This window comes from Haliotis asinina, chromosome 13 (assembly GCF_037392515.1).
Source record: "Haliotis asinina isolate JCU_RB_2024 chromosome 13, JCU_Hal_asi_v2, whole genome shotgun sequence".
In the NCBI taxonomy this organism is placed as follows: domain Eukaryota; kingdom Metazoa; phylum Mollusca; class Gastropoda; order Lepetellida; family Haliotidae; genus Haliotis; species Haliotis asinina.
Window position 1 is genome coordinate 14,604,467 of NC_090292.1, and position 16,397 is coordinate 14,620,863.

Below are 16,397 nucleotides of genomic sequence, written 5' to 3' on the forward strand. Positions count from 1 at the left end.
ATTATGATCAAAGTCAAACCGTTTTCATGATCAAACCAAACCAAAATTACGAACCATTGCTATATTTAGTATCATTGGAACTAACGACCATCGTAATTAGCTTGCAACATGCATGTACTCAAATATTGCGCAAGGATCCAAGTCGTGCCGAAAGGCCATACTTTAAAGCACATCCTTTCAAAAGAAGATTCTGAAGTTCTTGCTCTTAGTGGTTCATTCTACCAGCGGAGACAAACACAGAGCGGTGTACTGAAGATCGGCGACATAACGATTTAATGCCATCTTGCCAGCAAGATCCATTAATTCCGATCCCATCGTTGGATCTCAACCTCGACAGTTCTGTTTCCGAAATCAAATTCCTTCTTTGCACGAATCCCTCCAATGCGAGGCATATTTAAAACACAATAAACATTTTGTAGCCACCGTTTTACAATAAAGCACCCCAGCGATGGCATTGCGACTGCCAAGGCAAAGAAAGAGCGTTTTATCAAGACGCGCCCGATTATACGACGTTTAATTAAGTCTTAGATAATCCCAAACCAGAACAAATGTTCCTTGTTTGTTACAATAGCTTGATCTTGCATCAACGGCATCAACTACATGGCAGGCGTATTGACTAGAGAAAGAAGCGAGATTGATCTCAGAGACTTGCAGCTTAAGTAAGAATAACTTTCTGATTGACCAAACCCAATCACGACTCGAAGTTGAGCGCCGTATTATTGAAGCGGGTAATATTTCAACAAAAATGACACGGCTTGTTTGGAGCGAATTGCCTAGCACAAAAGCTCAATCCCCTTTTTGATTAATTTCTGGAAGAAAAATATCACGGGTTGTGGTGTCAGCGCTTCTATTAACTTGCCCCGTGACTCTGGGCATTTTGAAGGCACGAAAACTTGTATAACCTATTCTTTCTCTTTAATATCTGCTGTGTTCCACGGAATGAGAATTTGTTTTCACTTTTGCAGTAACCTCACGTGTTCTCTGACTGAAACAGTTCTGTACCTCTTTGTCTTTTGCAAAACAGTTTGTTTCTTGGGCGACACGAGTGGTTGGGTTGTTATTCTGTGACATACTGATGGCGTCTCCGGGCGACTGAAGGGCATTGTCAATCATGCTCCGTAGTCTGTTCCTTTTTTGTTAGTGCCAGCGTTTTTCTTCTGTCCATGTGTTAGTTTTAACAAGGGATCTTGTCATAGGGGACGCTGTCCAGTACGACAGGGAACGATGTTTGTCCAATAAGATTTGAAATCAAAATATTTTACTTCTATCGTGTCAGATGTTTTGTTATTGCTTGTTTTAAGATTTGATATCCCTAGTTTCAGACTCAGTACACAGCTGTTACATGTGTGACATACTATAATCAGGATTTGACGCTTTTTGCTGTTCAACTTAACATTAACGGACAGTTATTCAAAGCAAACATATGAGGGCTGAGGGTAGCCAAGTGGTCAAAGCGATCGCTCGTTACGCCATGGACACGGTTCGATTCCCCACTTCAGTACAATATGTGAAGCCCACTTTTTATGTTTGTCTTTTGTGATATTGCTGCGGTATTGCTGATTCGGTGGTCTTCAATCACACGACATTCGTGACTGGTCGTTATTTCTTATAATTCTACAGTTTGCATGTTTCCTGCTTAACGCTGTTTTCCAAAGCAGACTGTAGTGTGACGTCAGCTAGTAGATATTCAAATCTGGACAGATAATCCTGTGATTAAGAAGATCAAGATTTATGGATGTCAACTTCTTTATTGTCAATAACACGACATTTCGGAGTGTATGCTTGCTCCTTCATCAGTTGAATGGTCGGGAATCAAGGAGGTAGGAATGAAGGAAGGAGGGAAAGAACAAATGTTTATTTCCTTCAGATATTTGAAGATTAAATAATTACATCAGTCAGTTACATATATATGTTCATATATATATATGTCTCAATTTACATTGAACTTCTCCATAAGAGAACATAGATCGTACAGCTATTATGCTCCAATCTGTCTTTGACTAAAAAGTACCAGTTTTTACAAAAGTTAATGCATATTTCAGTAGATTGTACTTTCGTGTAGTATATATCAAAGTACTGCAAATACTGCGTGAGTATATATTGAGATGAACATTGAGAGAATACTGATAAGACTTTACAGAGCAGAGTTTTCGTTGATGAATCACAAGTGTTGTTACATGAAGAGACCATGGTATAATTGTCTTCTTCACCCCATCATTACCATGTAATTGTCGTGCATCACTGGTGTCTTCATGTTGTTTTATTGCATCACTGGTGTCCTCGTGTAGTTTTATTGCATCACTGGTGTCTTTATGTTGTTTTATTGCATCACTGGTGTCTTCATGTTGTTTTATTGCATCACTGGTGTCCTCGTGTAGTTTTATTGCATCACTGGTGTCTTTATGTTGTTTTATTGCATCACTGGTGTCTTCATGTTGTTTTATTGCATCACCGGCTTCCTCATTGAGTTTTAGTGCATCACAGGCCCCCTCCTGTTGTTTTAGTGCATCACTGGCCTCCTCATGTAGTTTTAGTACATCACTGGCCTCGTCTTGTTTGTGTGGTATTCCGTCAAGTCTCTTACGTTTGTGTGGTATTCCGTCAAGTCTCTTACCATGTTGTTTTAGCGCACTAGTTGCCTCGTGCTTGTATTATGTTTTCATTCCTCAACGTTTTTGTTTTTCTTTTGCTGGCTCTTATATGTAAATATGCCCCTTGATACTGTGTAACGCTCACTTGATGAAGGAGCAAGCATACTCTCCGAAACGCCGTGTTATTCACAACAAAGAAGTTGTCATGCATAAATATTGCTTTTCTCATGCATTCCACACGTAAATGCCCCTCAAGGATTTAATCTAGTGACTGATACTACGAGGAGCGATCCGCGATGAGGGAATTTAGGCATTTCAACCTTCAGCTGATAACAGGGCCGTGGGGGAGCCTAGATTCAGCAATTATCACCGACATTTCATCATCACGGTATCACCTGATTCAGCAATTATCACCGACATTTCATCATCACGGTATCACCTGATTCAGCAATTATCACCGATATTTCATCATCACGGTATCACCTGAGTCGGCAAGTGTCTTTGATCTATCTATCATCACCACTGTTATCTGACTGAGCCAGTATCACCGACATATATCACCACTGTATCATCTGAATCAGCTAACATCACTGATATATCATAACCACTGTTATCTCCTTGAGCAAATATCACTTATATATCATCACTTCTGTCCCATTTGATACAGCATATATCACAGGTATATCACCATCACTTTATGATTAATCGTTATCAAAAGTCGCAGTTATATTCATAAGTAGCATGTCATTAGTACATGTAGATCATCACCAAATACGGCTGCATGTAATCAGCATCACTGATATGTTCTAGCAAGCACTATCACTGATATATGTTCACAAATATATCACCAGCATATTTTCACAGGTAGTATCGCATCAGTCATATAATTAGTATACCAGTCTCGAATGTGAAAATAAAAAAATGGAGATTAACTGGAACCTAGAATTGTCGTAGAAAAGACCCGCCATTATTAAACCTGAACTCCAAGCTTATCTATTACGTTAAAGTGTTAACCGAAATCAGAATTCAGCGCTGACTATCGTAAACTTCCAATGATGGCACACAATAGAATCTGCCTGGACTGTGCCTTGGACACAGTCCAACTTCCTTGACCGCACGGACCCCGAGTGTACAAGCCCGATTTATCTTCAACGGGACGTGCGCAGACAAACGATAAAGCGCTGGCCAATTTTCAGATGATGAGCAGGGAGCCGATTTTTCATTCTGTGAGACACCCAATACGAAGAAATTACATTGGCAGGACACGCTTGTACCCCATATAGCAGTCTCTACTTGTCTTTTTCTATCACTCGGTCACATCTGAGCTTATTCCATTGTCCACCCTATACGGCCAAACAGAGATCCATTACAAATTGACCGTCTTTTAGACTCGCTAAATTGAAGATAAAAATTCGAAACCCCCGAAATCATCTGTCAATCGTTCCCCCGTCGTGCGAGTCTGATGCGGGGCACTTTCTTTGTCTGAGACTCGCAGACTTCCAGGAATCACGTAGTTTGGTGAGGAGATAGATGGGCCTCACGCTGCCTACAGATAGGAGGTCGTGTTGGAAGAAAGCGAAAAACAACTCCCAGTTTATAAAATTGGTGGTATATACTATATGTGAAAATAAAATTGACTGGTGTGTTGTTTAAACGTGTTCTCAATGAATTCGAGTTGGTTAATGCAAAGGGGATTACATAACTCCTCCATTTTCGTAGATTACGGTTTTGGCAAATTAGAATCTAAATTCAAACTTTTACAAAATTTAAACTTTCTTGAAAAGAAGCTTTGATTTGAAGTTCAGTAGTATATTGGCCGAAGCTCATTGTGCTCACAGTTGTAAGGAAACTCACATCTTGGATACAAGCAAAACTGTAATCAGTTTTAGTTATTAACCATAATGAAGAAAAAGGTAAAACTAGAACCCGAACAAAATTAATAATCGGACAAGTATCCCCCAAAACAAATATTTGAAAAGAAACCAACACATCACATGCTGTATGAAGATAAACCCATAATGATAACGAAGATCACGCTTCACCCAAAATGATAATGAAGATCACGCTTCACCCAAAATGATAATGAAGATCACGCTTCACCCAAAATGATAATGAAGATCACGCTTCACCCAAAATGATAATGAAGATCACGCTTCACCCAAAATGATAATGAAGATCATGCTTCGGTGGCAGTAGCCTGTTTTCTCCGCATCATGCAATTTGAATTTAACTTACGGAATTTTTGTCAGATTTGATTATGATCATAAATGGAGATTATTTTATCGGATTCCGCTTTCAGTTGTCAAAGATCCGGGTTAGATTCGATCTTGGACAACCCATGCGTGACGCCAGGGGCTACTATACATGTTCATGCCATAGTTGACAAATATCGTAACCCATTTCCATAGACACCATATGACTATAACAATGCTGAGGACAACATTAGACAAAAGACAGACAAAAGACAGACAAAACCAACCGACCTGCATCCCAACATGGCGGCGGGTAGATCGCTTGGAGATATATTTCTCTCAAATTAGCAGTCCCCCATGTGTATATAGTCAAAATTATCTAACACAGTGATAAACCATGGTGGTGCAAATACATAAAATGCACTGAACTTTGCGAATTAATGTCTATATGTGCTGAAGAATAAGCATTTTTAAAATCGCGCGAGGATGTTGGTAAATCAACCGACATCCAGACTACGAGTCTGGGGACAGGGAAACTGTACAGCAAAGTGAAACTGTCGGGTACTAATATTCTCCCACATAATGGCGGGGCAAACACGAAAACAACACGGCAGTGAGAGAACGAGTCAAATTAGGAATCAACCTGACAATGAAAAACGGTATCAACATAACAGTAAGAGGGACCAGAGTGAGATTCAACATTTGAATTAGAAAAAGCTTCATGATGACGATGAGAGAATAAATCAGCGGAATCAACATGTGGAGCAGCGAAAGAATCAACATGGCAGTGCGAGAAGAAAAAAAGCTGAATCATCATTACAACAAAAGGAATGAAAGAAGGAATCAATAGGCCAGTGACAGAGGGAATGAAACGCCGAATCAACATGTGAGAGAAGGAATCAACATGCCAGTGAGAGAAGGAATAAAAACCGAATCGGTATGAAAGTGAGAGAAGGGATCAGAGAAGGTATCAACATGTCAACAAATCAAGGAATCAACATGACATTAAGAGAAGGAATCAACACCGCAGTGAGAAAAAAAATATGCATCACCTTGACAACAAAAGAAGGAATGAAAGAAGGAATCGACATGCCAATGCTAGAAGGAATTAAAAAACTGACTCAACTTCACAGAGTGGGAATCAACATGAGAGCGACAGCGGGAATCAGCATGTCAGTGAAAGAATGGATGACACTTTTGAATGAAAACAATCATCCTACCAGCAGAAAAAACGGATTTAGCAGGCCAGTGAAAGAAAGAATGAATGTGGAAACTACAGCAAGATTTAAAATGGGAATCAAAGGAAGACTAAACAAAGGTGTCACATCGGGGTTGCTTACCAGACTAAAACACTATGGGAATGTACACCATGTAAGGGGACAGACTATCCATGGGACTAGAGATATCTGTTAGGTGTCTATAATGTGGCAGCTATCATAGCAGGGCACACCATGTATATTTCGGCCACAAAACTGAGGGTTGAATAGAAGGACTAAACTTAAAATAATTGATTCAAATTCAAAATGATTCACATAAATATTTATAAAGCGCCCGGTATCCGTCTGACTAATTGCTCACTGGGCACTGCAGTCAGAATCTGATCATTACAACCACTTTGTAACACATATCGCTGTCTACATATGACAACTCTTAAACCAGTGACGCTGTGGTCAACGGAGGAGCACACCCGAGAACAAACCCAACCTCGACATCACCATGCCAAACCACGACTAATGAAAACAGAATCTGAGATTTCCTATCAGTTATAAAACTCTGCAGTGCAGAACGATGATTGTACGCCCTTCGAGTAGTCGACTGTATGTGGTTCATTTAGCTTAACCTCCAGCTCAGTATAACGCGAGAACTTCGTTGTAAAGCATCAAATAAACGAGTTTAAAAGCTGGTCTTTCCATTTCACGTGTCAGTCAAACTCTTATTGTCTCCCATGACATATTTAGGGTAAAATAGACTCTCAACGACCTTTAGTAAATTGACCACACATAATGATTTACACTTCACTATTCTCGTCTTGCAGCTTGACATTTGAGCCTTGGCGACGCACAGACTGTCAAGGATTGTACAGATGCAAGTGGTCGCCCTAATACATCTTGATTCGCCTTCCAATATCAAATGAAGGTGAAAACGGTGGAACACCATTCCTCTTCAAAGCAGTACACTAATGCGCTCTCCAGTAGACCTCTTCATCTTATTCCTATGGCGTCACTTCCTCTTCCGGTTTGGGGGAGACGATTTCCGATCCGAGACTCGCCTTCAATCTCGTACATGCTTGAGAGCGTCCGCGCTGCCCAAGACCGTGATTACGGCTGGATGGAGACTCTGAGAATTTACCAACCTGACAGGTTCTTTGCAGAAAACTAGTTACTGGGTATTATCGCAATGGCCGCGCTCTGTCTGTCACTTGAAATCAGACTCTTCTATCGGTGGTATTCATGAGCACAACCTTAATAAGTCTGACACTAATTGCACTGTTGGGACACTGCCTAAGGGGAGATTACTCGAGGTCGGTTAAATATCAATGGTATCAAATGTCACATTGATTTCAAGAAATCCAGATCTTCAACCTTTTTCTCAAACCACGTTAGTTTAAATCTCTGCGACAGTTTGAAACTGGTGTCAGAAATTGAGATTCTCTTCAAGCAAAAAAACCCTCCCGGAATCGATCTGCACTGACACGTGCGTAACCGCATGTGGTTCGAATTTATCTCTGGGGCCTATCATGGATTTATGCGATCGAATAAATTTTGCATTATAAACAGATAGGGCCTGCCTGTTTTTGTGACTGCCCACTGATTCCACTCGGTGTCAGAATAACTAATAATGATGCAATACCAGAAATGAAGATGATGATGATGATGATGATGATGATGATGATGATGATGATGATGGATACATGACCTAACAGTCAAAATCGCTTCTGTTTTATATCATGATGCGCAGTGACACCGGAACGATGAGAACAGTTAAAAGAACAACATGTATTAAAACGACCACCCACAATACTACATTGCAGTCGGAATACATGCACGGTTCGTCCTTGTTACGCATAAAGTACCGCCGCAATACCGTAAACAAAATTATTTCTATGGAAGATGAACGATGACAGATTCCAATATAAGTTGGTTAACAATATAACCCAGTTCAAAGGAATTCAACAAAGATATACGACAGTTGAACAACAATGATGTCTAACCGATACAGCACTTATCAAAAGAAACCTACACACATAAAATGGCTACAAAACGTTCACAATCACAGGCAACTCTGAATATTTTGTAAACTTCAGGACAAATATCACGATTTAGAGTCTACGTTCAACATGTATTCGGAATTACAGCTGCTATAATTCATAAATAACAAGTAAATTAAAAATGGAGGTAGTAAATTAGAGTGCCGACTACATATACACTAAATTATTTCATGGTCTGTGGAAAAGCAGGGAGCTGTTAAGTTATATGTGGAAGAAGAATTTATTTAGCGCTTGGCAGACACTTGATCGTCATCATATTACCGATCTTTAAACGTGCCGCTTTGCAATAAGTATGTTCTATACTTGCCCTTGGACAAGCTACAAGAATTGATTAGAAGGCAAACATTTGACAAGTAGTCCCCTAAAACGTAGCTTTGGCAATACTCACAATTTAGGTAGGCTTGAAACACTTGTTTGCAGGAGAGATGCCAAGACGAGGGTATTCCTAATTCGTGTCTGATTCGATCCGGGTTTTAATGCCAACTGCAGGATTTCCGATTCCGCTTTTACTTCTCTCTGATGTGTATTTGTATTTGAAATACATTTCCCTTATATATTTTTTTTCAAAACCTAAATCAAGCTTTTGTTCGGCTGTGAAATTTTGAACGGTATTAACAAAATTGACGGGCCCTTTCTATCGAAACGAATTACAGTCCGCCATATTTATGAATTATTAAATCGTCAGATACAGAAATTCTAACAAAAAAAACCAAAATTATCTGAAAATTTGACAACGCTAGGTCTCGAAGCTCCAAAGCACCGTTACAACCATTCTTGACACGGGGAACCTTATTGAATTTAGCCGCGACACCGTAAACCAGGAGACGACTCTTCAGGGTTGCTGATTGACAACGGTTCCAATTAAAGTTCCAACTTTGGTGCAAATCGTTCTCCAAACTGGTAAATGAACCTACATCGTCCGCCGGTATGTCACATGATCGACCTCAAGCCACGTGATCAATATCCCTTTCAATATGCACGAGACAGAGAGAAATGGACAAAAGTTGGATGAGGATGGAGATGAGGTCTCCCCTGGACCAGCAAAACCGATATGAGATATGTCGATATGATCTCAAACAGAGCTTGCGCGGGCCCCAATTACATGATAGTTTAACTCCCCGCTGTGGTAGAGCAAGTATTGACAGAGGCGCTGATTCAACGCTGGAATCAGAGTTCATTATTCATTCAAGATGTGAATCTTGAATCTATTTTACATTTCTGGCAATTCTGCTTGTTTTACGGATTGGTATTTGAGAATGGATTTTTTGTCCAGAAGGTTGAATAAGCTCTTCAACCTTGCTCCTACGTCAGACGGATCTTCAGATTTGGGCGTATGTTGACAGAGTGGGTCTCGTCATTTACCGTTAAATTGTACAGAAACACACAGTAACGGTAAAGACTTTGGATGAATCTTTACGTTTTACTCGCCAAATGATTTGGAACACACAGAACTGTTAAGTGCTTAAAGTGACCATTTTTGTCGTTGTTAAAGCCCATGTGGAGCACGGCATCTGTCGTAAGTTTCCTACGGAAAGAGGCGACCATTGACAAATGTGCACGTGCAAACCATCGATGTTCAACCCAAGCGTATTTGACCCTTGAGGGCGTTTGGTCCGAAAAAAAGCTAACAACGCCTCATTAACCACTTGACGTGTGTAGCTTGTTAGGACGCTCTGTGAGTGAGTGCACGCCGTTTTTTACCAACAAGACTGTGATATTCAGCCAGCATAGGTTTCACACATTGTGAAAACGTAAACATCGAACCCGACATTTCGGTGTGACGAACTGACGCCTTGTCAACGGAACTGTTCTGACGCCCGTTAGGAAGAAGATGTCACATACAGTACAGTGCTGAACAAAAGCTCCATACACTTCAAAATCGAATCTTAAGCGTTCCCAGGCTGAAAACACTTGCCGAAATAGTGCAAACCTAGTCTAAAACACTATCACTCCCATAACAAATTACACTAGACTAATAACATTTGGTCTGTTTCATTCTAGCCACAATCAACATAGGTGAATACTTAGCTGTGTCCGGTATTGTAGACTTGGTTTTTTCACAAGTCACCAAAATTCTCTAGATTTGAATATGAAAGAATCTGGTGAGTTTGCATCATCGCAAAAATTATCTCCAACCAACAACAAAAATCACTTTTGAAAACATGACCAAACCCTGTGCTCCAGTGGCCAAAGCGTTCACGCGTCACGCAAAAGACTCTCGTTCGATTCCCTCATATGTACATATTCTGAAGGATATTTTGGTGATATGGCTTCGAAACGGCAAACCGGCGTAAAACTACACTGACTCACTTGTGAGCACCAGCAAGTGATATCTCCACCTGTTTCAACTCACCAGTAACTTGGGTTTCCATATGTTGTCTGTTTGAATACGATCATAAACAATAGAACCATAAACCCCTGATTGGACTCGGTTACCATTCATGCGTGATGGAATGACCACAAATTGAGTTCTCCAGTCTCCAATACTCAACCAGTATCAATAATACAACCATCCCGACGCCATATTTCCGTTTCCATGTCTCTAAAGAGCGTAAATTGTTTCCAAATAGCCCAATAAAACCTAATCACATCCAACTCCATAGTTCGAGTTACGTAAGCACATTAGAAACCGAGTCCCAGGAGAAGGGATTCGCTGACATCATTCGCTGGCGCGATCCCGCCGAGTTCACGTTCATCTCGGAGCGAGACGAGAAAGTACGTTAACCACGTTTGCCAGCGAGAAATTGCGTTAGCGTCGTCTCATTGCCATTGTGAAATTTGTTTATAGTTGTACTGTCCAGCGTGGCAGGATTTTACCGGTATGTTACACCATGTTTCGTTTCAATAAGAGTTTCTGTATTATTTTATTAATGGTGTACAATTCGCCGTGGCATTGACGAGGACCAGGTAATTAAATTAGGTTCCGCCTGCTCGTGTCGTGCTAGACAGGGAAATGGTAGGGGAACTGAAGCAACAATATGGGTGTGGAGTAGTGATGGGATAAAGCCCTGTAATACGATCATTGTGCGGCTAGCAAGGGCATTGCCAAACCAGTAGACCAGTAAGTAGGTTATAAACATCCAACATGATATTCATCGACAGGATCTGGCGACAAATTGAATCTCGTCCGAGTCGGACAACAGGGTATGTCTGACGTTCAAAATGGGAAACTATATTCGCGCTTATTAAAGCATATTTTGGACACAAGAATTTATATGTGTTATAATAATTTATGGAAATTGCATATGGGCAAGGGATGTGTAGTTCCGTGATCAGTATGCGTCTACGTCATTGTCAACAAGAGCAACATCGTTGTCATCAGCAGTTACAGAGATGTAGTAGCAACACAGTACCCTATATTCGCTGGTTTGAAGGTCCGGATTAGAACAGGCCTTCAATAACCCATTCATGTTAGGGGCGACTAACAGGATCGGGTGGTCAGGCTCACTAACTTGGCTGACACATGTCAACGGTTCCCCATTGCGCAGATCGATGTTCATGCTGTTGATCACTGGATTGTCTGACCGAGACTAGATTATTTACAGGTCGCTGCCATATAGCTGGGATACTGTTGAGTGCGGAGTAAAACTAAACCCGCTCAAGATTCGTTGGTTCCACTATTCGCAGACTGTATTCGGATGCTTCATTTAGAATGTTGTCTATTCCTCTTTTTCAGTGTTGACACAACCTGTAGTGTATACAGTACACAACCCTGTGCACTTAAAAGAACACACGAATCCGTTGGTATATGACCAGACGGTGACCACATGAACACGTGCATACACCTAGTTGCGGGTACAGCAACGTGTAGTAAACATAGACAAAGTACTGTGATTATGTGTCCCAGTCGACCCAGCTGTGAATGGGTACCTCGTTAGGTTGAGAGAGCCACAATAATTTCGGTGCGCCTAGTGACAGCAAGAGTTGTACACTCCCCTGGGAGTTGAGATTGAAATACGATGTGCTGTTTAGATTGACATCCAGTGATCGAGAGCAAAATACAAGCGCCTTGAGCATGCACAAGTGCGTGGATATGTGCGCTATATAAATATCCTATATCTATACCTATCCTTTATATTTTAGTGTCAGGGTTTATTTCGGTTATATTGGAACTGTTTGTGAATATTGAAGTCTGTATCATACCGTGTTAAACCAGTGATTGATATAATGGGCACGTCTGGGTATGAGGACAAGCTGTTCTCCAGAGCGCCGTAACCAAACACCAAATCAGTTATAGTGGACTCTCTCGATACAAATATGTGTTAAAAAAACTAATATATTCGGAATCCTTTTGTCGGAGCGTTTTATGATTAACATAATCCCAATCATCGCTGTCGTTAGATCAATTTGCTTCAGGTGTCATTTTGCAATAATCCACTATACCACTACATGGGACACCACAGTGGGCTTCACATTCTACCCATCTTGTCAATGATCAATAGCATGAGCATCGGTGTATGCAATAGGAAAACGATGACATGTGTCATACAAGTCAGGGAGTCTGGACATGGACCCTGTAAGTCGGCATAAGACAAGCATGGGTTTCCATAGACCAGATCTGACAAGTATCCTCAAGGGTCTGTATGTTTCAGAATAGAATAGAACGTGTCTGTTTTCGAGTTACATGCTTTAATAACGCATGAAAAAGAAAACCGATATGCAAGCCTATCTCTTACACAAAGGAACATTTTCGAGCAGATGATTCTCTTTTCTGTTTCCTAAGTTAGTGGCTTTTGCAAATCTTGTAAATATCTTGGCCGTAGACATAGGAGTTATTTCCAAATTTGACACATTAATGGAACAATTGTCTGCTTTTACGTGTAGGGTGTGTTTCTGGCGAACAATTGACATGGCTTTGCGTGTGTTTGTGACAGTGTCATCACACGATCCCGTAAGTCGCGTCTTACCACAAGCACGGGTTCCTTAAGATCAATTCTAACCCGGATCTTCACGGATCAAAACGAGTGTAAAGTCCTTGTGATATATTGCATGAAGTATCTAGGGTAGCCTAGTGGTTAAAGGGTTCACTCGTCACGCCGAAGACCCAGGTTCGACCTCTCACATGGTACCCTGCGTCAAGCCAATCACTTGGTTACACTGCCGCGAAATTGTTAAATGTTGCAAAAAGCGGCCTATAATCAAATTCACTAACTCACGAGTTGTCGAACACAGACACCATTTTGTGGCTAACACAAATGACCCTTGTCATAATCTGAAGTTTCAGCTGACGAACGATTTAAAATTCGACCTTGTCATTCTATTCGTTTGCAATAAAAAGGTTTTCCTTTGGGAGTGCCAGAGCCAAAAATACGGCTGAATTTACAACCGTATTCGCTGAATATTCATGAAGCATTTGGGGGTTAAACATTTATGCATAGCATGAGTGTTTGGGTCAGAATCGTAGCCAAAGAAAACCCGAATGTGTGGTTTAAATGGTAATCCAGCTTTTCCGGAGTTGATTTCTTGAATACATAATCCCTTGACATCCGGGTTAAGGAATTCACCGACTGGTAAGAAAACTCATTTTTCATTCAAAAAACAAGACACTCCAGTGTTGCGTTCCTTTCTTATCACATGGAAACAGTTCTCCTTTTAATACGACACCGCAAACCTAAATCAATCGAAAATGTCACTTTCTATTTGTCGAGAAACTTTTTGAACGGCTGGCGGACGTTATCGATAGCGTGGAGATTAAGGAATGAGAGTTTTTCCAAACTTTTGCGTTTTCTTCCCATTTTTCTCAATTTCCCTCCCGGACCTTGGAGATTTCAAGGTTTAAATTTCATCAACATTCCCCCAAAGCTCGTTCACCACAGGCTTCGTAATTCTATAGGACTGTCCGGGAGCAAATTGTGCGTGATGTTCGAACATGACTTGAAATCGAATTCAATTTGATTGCTGAGAAAAATAAAAAGGTTAAATTGCGTTTTGTAAACTTCACAATACATGAACCTGCTGATAATGATACAGTTATATAAAAATATAACCACTCTCTAACATTTTATGATTATTCAATGACAGCCAAAAGGGCTTTTTACCCAAAGGCGAACCCTTCTCAAAACATTGAAATTTAAATCACACTTTAAACCAAAATGTTAGTTACATGTGCAAGGCAAGATGGCAGTGTTTTTCGTTTCCAAAACGCCAGAGCGACGTTATTAATTTCAGGGAATAATTTGTATGGAACAAATCAAACATTTTTTTTTCACGTGGTCGGGTTTAACGAAATACATAATGCATTTTGCCATTCTGTAACATTTCGAAACCGTTTTGATGAAGGCATACTGGAATGGCAACAGTTTGTCTCATGGCAAAATGACGAATTGTCGACAAACAATGAAGAACATGCAATGAACACGTTATGAACAAGATATAAACACTGTCTAAGGATAAAAGTGTCGTTTATTCATACACAAAATCTATTAAGTACATGTCTGACTAATCATCGGAACGCGAAACTGGAATGCGAGGTCAGAAGAGAATTGTGTGAAATAACTGACGGCAATTTTGCTTTTAAAGAGATAGATAACATGACTACTTATTCCTTGAGGGAAGAAAAACAGAAGTGATTCAAGTCTCTGTACCTTCATTAGAAATCCGCAGAATACTGGATGGCAAATGACCTTTATAAACCCTTGTTTAAAGTATGTGGCGTCTGACAACAGCGGATGGCAATGCTCGCTGACGTGGTCAGGGACAGATTGGTTTGATACTCAGGATACCAATCACTGGATTATCTGGCTGAGACCGGATATGTAGAGACCGATATCGTATAACTGAACCTATCCATCCTCGCTCCGATACCAGGTCAAATAAAATAAAAATAGAAACAACGGAAACTTCTATTAAATCCACGAGAATGGTTATGGTGTTTAGGAACCCAGATACATCATGAAGACGGGTCTGGGATTCGACCCCATGGTGGAGGGTTTAAGGCAAACCTGCTGGTGTGCACTGCGGGGCGGCATGTGACATATATTCAAGGCTAACTAGCGCGGAGCTGGTAACTTGACACCAAAGCACCTGCACGGGTATTTATTGCACGTGTCACTGTGACAACATGCAATGTCAGCCAGCAATGGTGGGTGAAATCAACACACACACATGTTGCACGTGCAAGTCATGCAACACCCTTGGAGGTTGACAAATTGTCCCGTGATTGACGTGATGTCATATTGGTATGTTGAAAGAGTGGGCAAGTGAATTTGGATTTACCTCGATTTCAGCAAGATCTCAGCAATATCACGATGGGGGACACCTGAAATGGGCTTCACACATTTTACCGATGTGGGGAATTGAGCCCGGATCTTCTGCTCACGATCGAACGCCTTAACCGCAGGCTACCCCACCGACCCTTCATGTAGTGAGTGATATGAATGACTCTATTTCATTAAAAGATAACATTCTATGGACGAACAACTTCATTACAGTGATAGCAACATTTCGGTGTGGGTTCAAACACCGTTACCATGCACGTATCTATTTCATTTGTAAATTCATGTCCCTTAACTAATCACATATTTTTTATTTGAGTTTTGTTTTAACTGAAATGATACATTTAGAGGAAAGGTGATTGCGTTTAATTTAGAGTGATATCGATCCCAAACTGTAAAATTTGACTAAATAATAGCTGCGATGTCCAATCTGCCAAGTCAACAGTCTTGCACGAGTTGCTTCCCTTTACCGCAAAGCCGCGCACATCAAACATTGATTACAACTGCTTCAGTCATTACTGAGTTCACAAGCTGGTGTTGCTTACGTGTGTGTTCAATTCCAGGACATCTTACTTTCTGATGGATTTTATTTTGAAGTTTATTACGCAGTTCATAAAAGCTTGTTTCTGTGAATTTCATACATCATTAAAAAATCAATTTCGCGCTTGATTAAAACTAAATCGAATACGATTTTTTTCTCACCAGACATAGACCTGTCTCAATGTTCCAAGTTCTGGATAAACCCATTCAGGATGTACTCCTTTCCCTCCTCAGCCTGCATCTAAGAAGGCCCATTAAAATATGAATTTAGAAATTATGTACGCGCGATAGTCGAGCTTTTCTTTAATGAGTCTACGTAAATACAGTCACCTGTTCCGGCTCTAAATGAATATGCTGGTAAAGTTGAGGTCTTGGGAATTAATAGCATAAACAAAACTGCCCTGCATGCTACTTGAATGCAATTGAATAATAGAATTAAAAACAAAACAAAACAAAAACAAAGCAAAAAAAAACAACCTAAAGTCGAGGTAACACCACCAAACTGTCCTGGCGCGTTTGAATCTACACATACTTGCAAATCGCAAAGCAGTACAGCATAATACGTGCATGTCTGTTTCACCTACTTCAAGAA